Source organism: Mchenga conophoros, linkage group LG6, assembly GCF_057382185.1.
Source record: "Mchenga conophoros isolate Kocher_MC1m ecotype Shallow Benthic linkage group LG6, M_conophoros_male_GT1.1, whole genome shotgun sequence".
In the NCBI taxonomy this organism is placed as follows: Eukaryota; Metazoa; Chordata; class Actinopteri; order Cichliformes; family Cichlidae; genus Mchenga; species Mchenga conophoros.
In genome coordinates this window covers 11,620,083-11,635,866 of record NC_140531.1, presented here as the reverse complement: position 1 = coordinate 11,635,866, position 15,784 = coordinate 11,620,083, and the positions used below count along the sequence as shown (strand labels likewise).

The 15,784-nt window shown below is 43.0% G+C and overlaps 1 pseudogene across 1 annotated transcript; it reads left to right on the top strand.

Annotated features, from left to right (window-relative positions):
- The first annotated feature begins 6,225 nt into the window (after window positions 1-6,225).
- Window positions 6,226-15,784, top strand: LOC146572178 (uncharacterized; annotated as a pseudogene). The gene is made up of 10 exons (XR_014892662.1): window positions 6,226-6,457; window positions 6,762-7,052; window positions 7,136-7,369; window positions 7,475-7,579; window positions 7,686-7,904; window positions 8,613-8,949; window positions 13,181-13,526; window positions 13,620-13,659; window positions 13,796-13,965; window positions 14,042-15,784. The product of XR_014892662.1 is annotated as an uncharacterized LOC146572178 (transcript).

Genomic DNA, 15,784 nt, shown 5'->3' with positions numbered 1-15,784 from the left:
TTTGTTCATTATATATTTGTTCATAAGATATTTGTTATTTGTTCATAATGTCTGTGTTCTATTGTTCCTGCCCTACTGAACAACAGGCTTGATTTCATTGGCAGTGTGTTGTAATCTCATGCCACTGAAGACATCAAGATGCCAGAATCTTTTAAGCACTTGTTCTTATTCTTATTAATGCACAATTTGTATTGGTATGTAATATTTGTAGTTTGCATCTGATTCATGTGAGGTGTGCACATGTCTTTATATTGTTTGATTACAGAATTTTACTTAAAATGGTGTTGTTTGACTAAATAAATGTGACCATTGACTTTTAAATAACATCTGCATATCACTTTGTGTTGACAGGCCTTATCCATTTTAGGGAAGTTGGTATCATACAGTGTAATTTGGCTAGTACTACTACAATAGGACATGATGCAATTTCAAGTTTATAATCTTCAGTTTGATGTTACAATTTTATCTATATATAAAGTATAACTGAAACCAGTTACATATTTCATATTTTAGTTGTTGGAGGTGATCGCTGTTTTGTCAGATGACTTTGGGGCCAGTCAGTACCATCATGTCAGCCCTCAAAAGCACACAAAAGTTAGTCTTTTTTTGTCCCGGTCTTGGTCTCGTCTCGACTTGGTCTTGGTCTCGGTCTTGGTCTCGATACCCTCTGGTCTTGGTCTTGTCTTGGTCTCGATACCCTCTGGTCTTGGTCTTGTCTTGGTCTTGGATTAGGCGGTCTTGACTACAAGTCTACTCCCAGCAAAAAAAAAAAAAATAGGGAACCACCCCCCACCTTCCACCTCATAATGCTTAATTGACGTAGTCAACTTTAATTTAATGCACGCGTAAGAAAATGTACAGAAATCAATAATTTTTCTACAATAATTAAATAGATTCAACATCTTTCTTCAACAAAATTGCAGACTGCACAGATGGTATCTTCCCAAAGGAAAAGGTACTACAGCTTGCTAGGTTATAAATTTGACTTAATAGTTCCTATATCAAATAATGAATTTTTATACATTTTACATCAGATGAAAACTTTGGTTGTAGGATTCAGATAATTATTTATGAAAAGCTAGACATGACAATTAGAAAGAAAATTCTGGCCCCCTGGCAAACATTTGCTGATGCACCTGTAGCACTTCCTTTAGGGAAGCAGGCTGAACATGTTGAAACCAGGGTGGAAGCCGTCGTTGATGACGTTTGCTGCTCTGTTGAGGCAGCGGGAGGAATAAATGTCCATCAGGGAGGGGAGAGGGCAGCCGATGATCTTTTGTGCTGTCATGACTACACTCTGAAGCCTCGGTCTATCCAACTCAGTGCAGCTGCCGTACCATACCGTGATGCTGTAAGTTAGCAGGCTCTCAATGCACGAGTGGTAGAGGGTCAGCAGCAGGTTGGAGTTCAGCTTGTACTTCCTGAGGGCCCTCAGGAAGTGCAGGCAACGTTGGGCCTTTTTTTTTTGTTTTTTTTGTTTTTTTTGCCTGTCCCGTTTGGTTCTTTTGCCATCAGAATTATTGTCTAAAGGCGAGGAAAGATGCCCAACGGATTTACTTTACCAAGTTGACCATCCCAGCCTTGCCGTAATGGTCTATTTGATTCACCTTTTATTGTTTATTTTATTTTTATTTTTATTTTCACTTGCTAGTTACGGGACAGACTTTAATGAGGAAAAGAAAAGGGAGAAAGGAAGAGGGGGAAAAAACTGCGGAGAAGAGGGATGGGGATAAAGGGCAAAAAAAACCCAAAAACCAACTAAATAAGCAGACACACAAAAAAAAATGCATATATCAATCACCTGGATCGCCTGTTGAGAAAGAAAAAAGAAAACAAGCAGAAGAAAACGAGAGCAATACAATAAACAACATCACGATGATATATGGGAATATAACAGTAAATATTAAATATTAAACATTATTGTGCAGCACGTAATATCGACAGCGCACAGTGTGCTTTGAGGTAGGAGCCAAAAAGGGTGTCGTTTGTGTGTGTGAGCACCCGTGTGTACACCTGTGAGCATGAACACGTTTGTTTTTAAAAGGTTCCTTCATGTAATGATCTGCTAGAGGGTGTGGGGGGGCCACAGCCCCGTCCTCCAGGGCATGAAGCAGGTATGGAGGAGATCAAGACTCCAGACATCCAGAGGCCCCCAGAACACAAGAGACCAAGGAAGACCAACAGAGGGGCAGCCGTGCCACTGTCCCAGAAAGAGCTGAGGAGAGTCCCAGATGAGGGCTCACTCAGCAGCCGCGGAGCAGAAGCCAGGGGGGGTTGCAGTGATGTGCCCGTGAGCTCCGCCGGCAGCCAGCTGCGCCAGAGTGACTGAACCCCAGGCCGAGAGGCCGAGGGCACCCCACCCCCGAAGTGGCCCGAGCGAGCCCCAGGCTCCAGGCCCTGATAAGCAGCCACCAAGGAGTGAGCCGGTGTGTACCTGGGTGCCCACCCCCGGACACAAAGAACCACCAACGCGCTGATGTCTGAGGGCGTCCGCCACTGGCAGGGGAAGTGGTGGTGGGTGATAGGCCTCCATACCTTAGAGGGCCTGAGATGTCCCCAGAGAGGTGGCGTCTGATACCCGACCTGACATATGGACACAGACAAACAGGCACACACAGATACAAACATCCATTCCCACCCTCATGCTCTCATATGCACTTACTCCACACTCAACCAACGTGGAGACAGACATATAGAGACACTGTACACATGATCACACTCCCCAAGCGTACTCTAAGAACCTGGTCTAGGTACCTTTGCCCCTGGAGGGGGGAACTGCACCCAGACCCAGGTGGTGTTACCCTTTTTCCCTGCGGTGGCGAGAAGCAGACCGTCCCGACTCCGCAGCAGCAGGGAGGCCCCACATTCCAGACCCCAGTCGGATGGCCAACTCCTCCTCCCGGCCCCCCGCTCCAGCAGGTCGCAGAGAATGGGGGTGAGAGAAGACTCCAAAACCTCCCTCCGCCCACTCATATGTAGTGTTGATGCATGTGTGTTCTAAGGTGCATTTAAAACCCAGGAGGGCATAGAGCTACCTGCCAGAGAGCAGCAGGTAAGCGCATAGTCCCTCCTGATAGCCCTCAGTGTCTGTATTTAAAATTGAGAGGTGGGCAACGACGCCAGGGGTGAGGTGTACACCCTGATGGTCTTTTGGAGTCCGTGTAGCGTGCCCACCCCCAAGATCCTATATGTATGTGTTATGAGAGTGTGAGTAATGTGAATGTCTAAGTTGTGAGATAAAATTAAGGCACAAGAAGCCAGAAGGGGACAGAGGGGGGGATGCCTCCCCTGCACCCTGGTGACACACCTTTACCCGAAGGACCTGCATGTGTGGGTGGTTGTGGTGGAACGGGAAGAGGGAGGCAGCTGGAGATGGGGAGGGAAGGAAGGGAGGGGCAAGTGACCCCTCCCTGGGGCCAGCTCCCCCGCTGAACCCAGTAGGCACCTCCATACTCCGCAACCCGCCAGGGAAAGGGGACCCAGGCCCATCCGGACCGGGGCCCAGAACAGCAGCGCCGCCCAGCCCCACAGAGCCCGGGACAGCCCACCTGACCCCACCACAGAGAAAACTGCACCCACCCCGTCATCCACTCATCTTCCAGACTACACAAGACAATAGACGCCCAGGCTGAGATCTTCCTCCACCTCTCCTATATCTCCCCCTCCTGCAGAGTGAGTTCCTGAAGAGAGGAGAGCTCCTGCAAGGTGTAACACCCCCCCCACCAGTTGAAGAGCCCCCCAGGTGGCTCGATGCACTGGCAGCACCCTGCGCCAGGGCCGGGCCCCCATACACCCACCCGCCCACAACCCCAGCAACATACCAACCAGGACCCAAGCCCCCGAGGCCCAGCCAGGGCCCCAGCCCAGAGACGGAGCGCCCCCAGAACCTCACGCCCGTCCCAGACCCACCCAGGGGCAGCCAGGCTACCAGGTCAGTAACCCACGTCCGTCAGCACAGACCCTCCCCTAGCCATGCTGCACGCAGCCACGAGGAAACCGTCACCTAAGAGCCAACAGAGCCCCTAATAGGCCATGACCGCTACCCCGGGTTGAGCCACCCAAGGAAGATGCTCCTGGGGAACCCCCCGACGAACGTTGGGCCTTCTTGATGACCACTGAGATGTTATCTGTCCAGGAGATGTCAGCAGAGATGAGGACACCAAGGAACCAGAAGGAGTGGACCCTCTCCACACAGTCCCCGTGGATGTAAAGGGGGAGGTATGTCAGTGCTGTGCCTCCTGAAGTCAACAATGACCTCTTTGGTTTTCTTAGTGTTCACTGGCATGTTGTTCTCTGAACACCATGCTGCCAGCTTCAGGACTTCCTCTCTGTAGTCTGCCTCCTCTGCCTTTGAGATGAGTCTGACTACTGTGGTGTCATCAGCAAACTTGATGATGAGTTTGTTGTTGTGGGTCGAACTGCAGTGGTGGGTGTAGAGAAAATACAGGAGGGGGCTCAGCACACAGCCCGGTGGGGAGCCAGTGCTCAGTGTGCGATTTGAGGAGACATTAGGGCCAAGTCTTACAGTGTGTGTGTCTGTGTTTGAATCCATTTCTCACCCCAACCACACACCTCACCTCTGTTTTACTGTTCTGATACATGTCCTCCAGCAGCCTCACCCTCTCTGTCCCACTGCTGTCCTCCTCATACAGTACCAAGGTTCCTTTCTTGTCACGCTATGTCCTCTTCTTCTTTTACTAAGATGAATTCCTTCTAAAGAAGGAAGGACATTTTTATATAATAACTTAACGCCATCTGTCATCACCTACAAAACAACAACCTACCTTGTTGTCATGACAGTGATTAGGCATACAAAAACAGCTGTACCATCAATGTTTCTGAATAAAGTTGAAGGATGAGGAGAAGGTTGAGGAGAGCCATGCTTTTAGAACATGTAAGCAGGAAAGCATACATGTTCTTTAAGGTTCACTTCTTTGTTTCATTTAAAAACTTTGATGTCTGCTAATGAAAGTTTCTGGTAAAGGGATGACTGGACACACAAAAAACATCTAAAACATCTATGGATTAAAAGGTCAGATAAAGCAAAGTCCAACTGGAAATGGTACACTATGCACAAGCAGGGCAACAAGTATGTTCTCTACAGACGAAACCAGGGTCGTGGGCGTGTCTGATGGCTTCCCCACACAGGTGATCAAGGATGTGAGAGAAAGTGATGCAAACATTTACTACTGCAACAAGTATAGAAACAACCAAGAACACTGCTGGGACAGGAGAGTTAAACTCATTGTTTCAGTATGATGCTTGCAAACAGTGATTATTTTATGATTATCACACCGATGAATGCATATCCTCTCAGAGCTGAAGGTAAAGGTGATTCCTGCCTAATCACGACCTGAAAACAGCTCCATCTTAGCAGTGATAGAAAATTGAAATTCAGAGAAACACTAAAGATATTTGAGATAAAATGAATGAAAATTTTGGTTCCCACAAAATATGAATAAAACAGAGTAAAAGAGGGTACGAATATTACTGAACAGTACACACAGCTTTTAGAGGCTCACACTGCTACCATTCATATAATACCCCCCCCCCCCCCTCTCTCTCTCTCTCTCTCTCTCGTCCAAACATGGATGAAGTATAGACCCAGTGAAGACATTTGATGTGTTATAAAAAAAAATTTAATCGTTTTTTTTCTTTTTTCTATTTCTGTATACTAATATAGGCCAGTCACTGCATCTTTATAAGTAAATCTGCTTGGTCTGATTTTTTTTAATTTAGACTTTACAAAGGTGAGTATACTAGTAATATATAAAAACACACATGTATTTATTATATATAGCAATAGACTACCTTTACTGCTCATTTACTGAAGTATATTTACAGATGAATGAAATGAAATGATATTTTGAAAAATAAAAATATCACGCCTGTTAGTGGTTCTGGTAAGTTTCTTTTTCTGCACCACAATAACCATTAATGCCGCACCATTGTTGTTACTCTGCCAATAGTAACAACTTTGGGTTTTTTGATGAAAATGTAATGAAATGTGGTCATGTAGCATATTTAATTGGGATGCTTTGTAAATTTTAAAAATAACAAAGACAAGAAGTGTGACAATACACAAAAAAACCCCACTATAAATTCAAAAGTAAGAGTCCAATAGCTGCTGCAAACATGCATTCTTCACTAGAGGGCTCTGTTGTGAAAAAAAAATTATCATAAAAGAGGAAGTGACTTTGGTCGTGTTAAAACGTGTTTGTCCTGCAGACACGCTGAAATCAGCTCTGTATTCAGGTTTTCCTCTTAGACAGCTCATGAATTTGAACATTTATTCACATTTCTGATATTTTATAAATTTTGATATTAACAGAAGTCATAGCAAGGACTAAATTATATTCACATAATCAACTTTTTGATTAGAAGAGAAAATCTACAGCAGCCATGTTGTTGGCAGAAGTTGGATGTTTGTTTCTGGGTTTCATTCTGTGTCTGTCAGGTAGGAATAATTTGTTTCTCCTCCTCATGATGACTGTGATGATGTTTCTGGAATCTAGAAAAAGATGCAGAAAGTTACAAGTTTTTCTCAGAAGTTAAATTAAAGTGAATTTCCTAAAAAAAAACTCACTTAAGAGATTTACTGTTAACATGATTTTTTCTTGTTTTGAAGTTCTGAACTGTCAAGTGTATCAAAGCACCAGATTGTGATCCTTCACAGTAACATGCTGTCATCACAGATTAGCACAGAAAAGAAAGTTAGCATAAATGTTCACCATGTTTTCTAATCACATGTTGTGTTAAAGGTGTTCAGGGAAAAGCAAACAGCATCTGTGCCTTGAAAGGTTCATCAGTGAATCTGCCCTGCTCACATCAACATCCCACTGCAAGAAATGGCTGGTACACTGGACACGATACTGTCTCCAAGATAATGTTCTCAGTAGAGGAAACACATGTAAAGTACAGCATGTCAGCAGAGAGTAATTTCACTCTAACAATCAATAATCTGACAGAGAGAGATGCAAATTTTTACTGCTGCATTAAAACTGCTGACAGATCAAAGTGCCAACAAAGTGGAATTCATCTCCAAGTTACAGGTACAGTTCTTTTTACAAATGCATCATAAATGAATGAGTTTATGAATGATCAGTGTATTCATGTTGGTCATGTGACCTCTCAGAGCTGCAGGTAAAGGTGATTCCTGCCACAGAGGGACAGACAGTAACACTGATGTGCAGCAGCAGCTGTCCTCTGACTGAAAAGCCTGCAGCCTACATCTGGTACAAGAACAGAGAGTTTCTCTATGAGGACTGGTCTCCCTGGTACCAAGAGCTGCTCAGCAGTGAGGAAGCAGTCACATACTCCTGTGCTGTCAAAGGCTACGAGCATCTCAGAGCCCCTGAAGTCTCTGTGGGTGAGTCATGATGGACACCTCCTCATCATGTTATGAGATGTTAAACACAAACACTTTACTCTTCAGACTCTAATGAATTTACGGAAAGTTGTTGGTTTTTCTCAGGTTCCATCACAGAGACCTGCTTCAGTGTGACCTATGCTAAAGGGAGAATGTGTTCTTCTCAGCAGACATCAGTGGACGAGTCCTGCTCCATCACATATCCCAGAGGTGAAGTTCTGGACAAACTGCACTTTGAAATTTCATTTTTATTTCTTAATTTATTTGACATGACAGAGATGAACTGGTGGAAAATGTGTTCATCATCTCCCAACAGAAATTCATGTCCAGAGGACTCCTGCTGAACACAGAGGTCACATCAGACTGACCTGTAACAGCAGCTGTTTTCTGACTGAGCCTCTGATTTCCTTTGTGTGGTATGAGAACAGAAAGCCTACAGTGCAGGAGGGAAAACAAATTCAGTTTTCCATCTCTCAGCCAGACAGTTTGTCTTGTGCTGTAAAAGGTCTTGAGGATGTGCGCTCTGCTGACGTCTGTGAGTAAACTTACTGTCTCTCAACTTTCAAAGAACTAAAGCTTTTGTTTCTCAAAATATTATCACCCCTTCTTGCAATTAATACTAAGTCTATTAGTCATCACACTAGTAAATCCAAAACGGTTCATTCTGTTCATCTGGACATAGCATTTTCAGTAGGAGAAACGTTTCGTCATTCATCTAAGTGACTTCTTGAGTCTCAGCTCACTGCAGTTTTCCCCAACCTCATAAACTGTACATTTCCACAATGACTGAAACTAGGTCAGTTTCTTGATCATTAATGAGTGATAAATTATTTTGTAAATGTTGGTGATCACATCACAATTCTCAGCTGCAGATCCAAAACTCTGGACTCATCTCCCTCTTCAGATCTGCTCATCTATGATACTAACAGTATTCATCTCCTGACTTCTGCTCAGCTTTTTCAGTCTCAGCCAAGAGTAACTCAGTCTCTCATTTTCCTGAATATATTTCTTTTCCTGATTTATATATTTTTAATGTTATTATTTTATTCTTATAAATTATTTAGTTGATTTTGTATTTTTATCACTAATTATTACAGTAATTTAAAGTACTTTTTAGTTGTTGCGTTGTACTTTGTTGTCAGTTGTTAGCCGACCCACAACATCTGTTATGTTTAAATATATAATATAAATAAACTGATTTGACAAATTCAGTTAAAATATCTGTGTCTTATCGATATTTCAGGTGTTAATGATGATTCCTGCTGGGCGTTGAATTATGTCCACAGCAGAATCTGTGCTCTGGAAGGATCTTCAGTCAACATCTCCAGTAAATACTCACATCCTGACTACCAGCAGATACAGTCTAAATGTTGGTATAAAGTCAAGAGAAATGCTGAGGAGGACATCAGGAGGAACCTGACTGAGGATGCAGATCATGTGGAGTATGATGACAGGATGAAGAACCAACACATCCTCAGATTAAAGAAGCTGAAGAGAGATGACTCAGCAGAATACAGGTTCACCATCACAACAGAAAATGAAGAAGTCTGATTTTCCTGGAGTTACTCTGACTGTCACAGGTAATTATGGTTTGTCAGTAAGCAAGAGTAAAAATATTATATTTTTCAAACCTACTAGCTCTTAATAGGTACATGTTGTGTTACAAAAGAATATGAAGAGCCATCATTCAACTGTGTCTTACATATGTAATGTAAGTCATCGCACAGATCCAACCAAATGCATGATGCAATCATCAGATTTCTCGAGCCATTCATTTCTTCTGCATATCCATTTTCAAGTTTCAAGGTCCCATCCAAGGTAGTGGCAGTGAATGTAAACAGCAGTAAAACTATAAACATCTAATCTTTACTGCCACTGTTGTGTATTTGTGAATCTTGCACTATATATGCACTAGCCATACTACAGTGATGTTTTAAGTGCAAAAAAGGAAAATATTGTACTTCTGAGTCAAAGGCGTCTGGGAAGGGATCTCGCATTTACGACACCAACTCTCTGCCATCTATAATCCAGTTTTGAGATCCCTTCCCAGACGCCTTAACGCCCACTCACGTCTGGGAAGGGATCTCAAAACTGGATTATAGATGGCAGAGAGTTGGTGTCGTAAATGCAAGATCCCTTCCCAGACGCCTTAACGCCCACTCACATCCTTGGCCATCTGACCTCAGGAATTCGCATGATAAGGTGGGGCCAGGTTTCACAATGAACACACCCGAAACTCTGGCTGATTGGGACCCACACCCAGTTTCACACCTTGGCTCAGGCGATTAGAGGATCATCAGGGGGTCCTTTGTCCCTCTGTGGGGGGTTACTCCCACTAGGTTTATATCTGGGACTCTCCACCATTTGACCTTAGAACTGAAGAAGCTTCTCGGATGAGAGGTGAAACGTCTTCAAGCAACTTAAAGAAGTCCAGACGCTTTTCTTTGCAAGCTCCTTTGTCTACGATGACCTGGATGACTGAGAACCTTCACAGACACATTGTACTTCTGACATATCTTGATTAAGGCATAATACATAATGCCTATGCTTAATTTCATCAGTTGACCAAACCCATGTCTTTGTGAGATAGAGTACTCAGAGAGAGCGCACACAGACACAGCTCCAGCATGCAGAGAGACTGAAGCCTGGATTTGAACCAGGTGTGAGGCAACAGTGCTAACCACCTTCTCACCCACTCATAAAATGTTTATGCTATGTTAATGCTGACTTAATTTTATTTCTAAACACTACCTGAGGTAGAAACTCTGCATTTCCTGTTGACAGGGGATTTCTTAAAATCACCCCGCAATTCTTCAGCTGAGACACTTGAGTTAGAAAACACAAACACTGCAGTTGTCTTTACTTGCGAGGACAAGTGACAGAGCGCTCCTACACGTAAGAGACACTCACGGACTTGCACTCTGTCACCGTCTGCTTTCTTTATTTATACAACAGGAATTAATACATTCGTTCAGTGACATGAGCATGTGCATATGTGATTGTGTGTGTGTGTGTGTGTGTGTGTGTGTGTGTGTGTGTGTGTGTGTGTGTGTGTGTGTGTGTGCACAAGGTCAGAACTGCTTGTTCAACTTCTTACTATCGCTGTGGATAGATTCAGATACAAATATCAGAACACGTTTCATAAAGAACAATCAGTTCTGAGCAATGAAAAGATCATCATGCAGCATTCTATCACAAATAAACTTATATCATTAAAAGCTTATACTGACTGAACAAATACAATTCTCTATTGACACCTGTATAGTGTCTTCATGTTTTTCACCCATGCATGTTCTGATGTTAGTATGATCAGTTAGGAAAGAAAAAAGAAGAAACTATTTTAGCCAGGCAAAAATGTTTCTGCTATATTATTCTTTATTATAAAATCTGAGTTAATTCAAACAGAATGCAGTGATTTGTAAAAATCACACAATATAAAACAGAAAACAAATCAAGCATATAAGAATATATTTTTCTTATGAATTTGATGCCAGAAATGTTTCTCAAAAATGTTGGGACAGGGCAAGAGTAAAGCAAATTGGAGGAAGTTTTGCAGCTAAGTTTCATTGGCAACAGGTCTGTAATAAGAAATAAAAAGAACATGTAGAGTTTCTTACATGTAAAAATGGGCAGAGGTTCACTAACCTGCAAAAAACTGCATGTACAAATTGTGAAAATTTTCAGAATAATGCTGCTCAGTCTGTATCAGAGCCTAGACTCTGATTGTAGAGGTGAAGAAGGTGGCTCGAATGGAGCTTGGGTGCTTGAGTGTTAGAGATGCAGGGGGGGTGGGTTATGCAAAGGCATTTGCAAAGGAGAATGACAGATATGGTAAATGGTAAATGGCCTGCATGGCCAGCGCTTTTCTAGTCCCTAAGGACCCCAAAGCGCTTCACACTACATTCAGTCATTCACCCATTCACACACACATTCACACACAGGCGATGGCAAGCTACATTGTAGCCACAGCTGCCCTGGGGCGCACTGACAGAGGCGATGTGCAATGAAATTTAATGTATGAAGCATGAATGCTGATTGGCCTGGAGAAGGTGACTGGACAAGACCAGTGATGGCACAGTTTGACAGTGTGGGAGAGTTGGAGTGATTAAGCTTAGATTTAGCTGGTAGCACCTAGAAGTGGACAGATGTGAGACCATAGAAACTTATGCATAATGTTCATTCAAATGTAACCTGAGATAAACAACAACACATGGCATATCTGTGCCACTATCCATCCATCCATCCATCTTCATCCGCTTTATCCGGGGCCGGTTCGCGGGGGCAGCAGCCTAAGCAAAGAGGCCCAGACCTCCCTCCCTCTCCCCAGCCACCTCCTCCAGCTTATCCGGGGGAATACCAAGGCGTTCCCAGGCCAGCCGAGAGATATAATCTCTCCAGCGTGTCCTGGGTCTGCCCCGGGGCCTCCTCCCGGTGGGACATGCCTGGAACACCTCACCCAGGAGGCGCCCAGGAGGCATCCTTGTCAGATGCCCGAACCACCTCAGCTGGCTCCTTTCGATGTGGAGCAGCAGCTGCTCTACTCTGAGCCCCTCCCGGATGGCCGAACTTCTCACCCTATCTCTAAGGGAGAGGCCAGCCACCCTTCGGAGGAAGCTCATTTCTGCCGCTTGTATCCGCGATCTCGTTCTTTCGGTCACTACCCACAGCTCGTGGCCATAGGTGAGGGTAGGGACGTAGATCGACCGGTAAATTGAGAGCTTCGCTTTTACACTCAGCTCCCTCTTCACCACGACGGACCGGTGCAGCGTCTGCATTACTGCAGCTGCAGCCCCAATCCGTCTGTCGATCTCCGGCTCCCTTCTCCCATCACTCGCGAACAAGACCCCGAGATACTTGAACTCCTCCACTTGGGGCAGGAACTCATCCCCGACCCGGAGTGGGCACTCCACCCTTTTCCGGCTGAGAACCATGGCCTCAGATTTGGAGGTGCTGATCCTCATTCCCGCTGCTTCACACTCGGCTGCGAACCATTCCAGTGCAAGCTGGAGCCCTCACCCGATGAGGCCAACAGAACCACATCATCTGCAAAAATCAGAGATGAGATTCTCTGATTCTTCTCCAAGTCCACAAAACACATGTTGACTGGTTGGGCAAACTCCCATGCACCCTAAAGTATCCTGGAGAGGATAAAGAGCTGGTCCAGTGTTCTGCGACCAGGACGAAAACTGCATTGTTCCTCCTGTATCCTGGGCCACTATTTATTCCAAAAAATACTAAGCAAAAGGCAGGCACTAACTCGCGATAGGGGAAATCCATGAAGTAGTCAGCTTTATTTCTGTACAATTATTATACATGTTACTGCTACTACCTGCTACTATACTATAATCATAAAATGTTGCTAGTTTTTAACACACTGCTTCTGCATTTTGTTTTCATTTTAGTTTAAAAAAAATAATAATACAGTGTAATGTATCATATGTTACAGGGTGGCTGTAACAGGTCACCAACTAACTGGAAGGTTGGTGGTTCAATCCTAGTCTGCTCCAGTCTGCATGCCAAGTATCCTTGGGCAAGATGCTAAACCCATGTTGCTCTCCAATGCATCCATCAGAGTATGAATATATGTGGATGTTAGTTATGAAGCACTGAGAAATGGTAGAAAAAAAGTGTGAATGGGTGAATGCACAAGTTGTGTAAAGCACTTTGAGTGCTCAAAATAGAGTAGAAAAGTGTTATATAAGAACCACTTCATTTATCATTTTGTTCTTATTCACAATTCACATTTAATGCATAAGCCACAGAGGAGATTTGCTATAAAAGAGATTTCTTTGACCAACGTTTCTCTTTCAGAGCTGAGAGTGAAGATGAGTCCTTCTGCAGTGGTGACAGAGGGTCAGAGAGTCACACTGACCTGCAGCACCAGCTGTCCTCTGACTGACAACACAAACTACATTTGGAACTTGAACAGTCGACCTCTGACCCCGAGAGAGAACCAGAACAAACATCTGATCCTAGACCCAGTCAGCAGGGAGGATGCAGGAAGCTACTCGTGTGCTGTGAAAACCAACAAAGATATCAGCTCTGCTCCAAAGACTCTCACTGTCCAAAGTATCACAGGTACATGGACACCAGCAGCTGCAGGAGTTTCTGCTGCTCTGCTGCTTTTAGTACTTCTCACTGTCTGCTGGTGGATCAGGTGAACATCAATGTTTTGTCTCTCACATCAACCAGATTCAATCTCAAGTTCACACACTAACCTGTTTCTATATTCATCTGTTTCACTGACCAGAAAACAGAGGTCAGGAAATGAAACAATGGAGAACCTCACGGTAAAAAAAATACATTTAATAATCTTGCTTCTGTATAGGGACAGTCTTTTCCACATTTAATCCTACCACTCCTCTTTTTCACCACTTAATTTGAAATGTTTGTTCTGTTTTGCATCACTTACACTTTGATTTCAAGTATGAAAGCTTCTCACCTCCGCTGACAGAGGAGGAACCTGACTACAGTGAAATCTGCTTGTCCAAGAATAAAACAGAGACTCTCTACTCCACTATTCAGCCATTTCAACCACAAAAGCAGGACCATCACCCCTATGATGTTGTGGACTTGAGAAACAAGACTGCTCCTGAGTGAGTATGTTCTGTGGATATAAATCACACTTTAATTGAATTATTTTAATTAATGCACTAGTTTTCTTACTTTCAGGCTCAATGAACAGGCTCTGGACACCTAGAAACTTTACAACACATCAACCTAAAGAAGATAAAATATAACAACACATCTGGCTGTACAGGACTTGAGTGAATTTGTTGAGATGTTGGCCTTTTTTTTGATGAGTATTTACGTGTTGTGGGTGCTCTTGACAGCATTAATGGATACACTTATAGGAATTGAAACTAAGTGACTAGGGAGGCTGAGCAGCTCTTGATCTTGAGACGCTCGCTCTCAGGCTCTGCCTCACACCAAATAAGAGGAAGCCTCAAAACCTGTGCTTTTTGTATAGTGTGTAATTAAAAGCACTAGTCTTTCACACATTACAAAATCTCAGTTAAGTCTTGGAATTTTCCATGACTTAACTGAACTGTTTCCCAAAAATGTGCCATTTTAGGAGTTATTACTTTTTAGTATCAAACTGGGAGTCTTATTTAACCTTTTTAACTATCATCTACTGTTTTAATCAAAACTGTTGACTAGCAGGTTTGCAAGTCAGAGATGTTTTGCCAGGTTATGGTTATGTTATGCAAGCAAGTTACTCTTGTAGACTTTTAGGCATTGCAGAGACACTACAGAAGAAAGAGACTGGTTACTCCAAGACTGCAGAGTTGACAACAGGATAAGAGGTCATAGAAACACAACTTCCAGGTGGGGGAAAGTCCAACTCCAGTCCTCTAGAGCTACTGTCCTGCAGCTTTTAGACGCGTCCTTGTTCTGACACACCTGAATCAAATGAATGGCTTGTTACCAGGCCTTTACCAAACTTGATGGCATGCTGAAGAGGTAATCCAATCATTTGATTCAACTGTATTGGAATAGGGATGCATCTAAAAGCTACAGGAGAGTAGCTCTCGAGGACTGGAGTTGGACACACAGGATTTAGAGATTCATAAATGACTTCCCAAGTTCCCAGCTGTAATTCTGTCAAGTTTCAAGACTTGCTGGAAGCATTCTGGAGCAAGATAACGAAAATAAATTCTCAACCAACATGAAACATCTGCCGTCAGATGACATATACCCAGTTAATTGGATATTTTAATAAAATATAGTATTAGTAAGTAATTCTTTTTTCAACTTTTGCTTTTATTTAGGCTACAGTTATGAATTTTACGTTTTAATAAGCCGGGGTCCCTATGATTTCTTGTCTACTTTTATAGTTACACATAATATGTTTTATAATATCCAAAGGTTCTCATGTGTTTTCAGTATTTGCCATAATCATGTGCATTATGTTATTTTTTTGGTTTGTAATATGACTACTTTTGAAAATATAGGTAATTTGACATGCACATTATCATTACAATTAATGTCCATGGTTTTTCACTTTTGTGTCTACTTCTGTCTTTATAAAAGTTGAGTTAAATTAAACCTGTGCTCCAATGTTTTTTTGATGGCCACACTTCTTAATAAAATATAGGAGTGTAGCCTGACTGGGATTATTTAAAACAAGACCAATTTCAAATGTTATTCATACATTTTATTAACATACCATTGTATTACAGGATTAAGTCAGGTAAAACAGATGAATAAAAGAATGCTAAGTAATTCCTTGCCTACTTCTTCTGCAAAAAAACAAATCAGTCATAGGAGTGTTCCTGTAAGTGCTGGAGTGAGAATGAGGAACAAGAGAAAAAGAAAAGAGAAGGAATGCAACTCTTTTCTCGATGGTCACTTGACACTGTCTTAGACAGTATACATTTCCTCTTTACTCAGTCCACAAAAGGATAAGCTGTA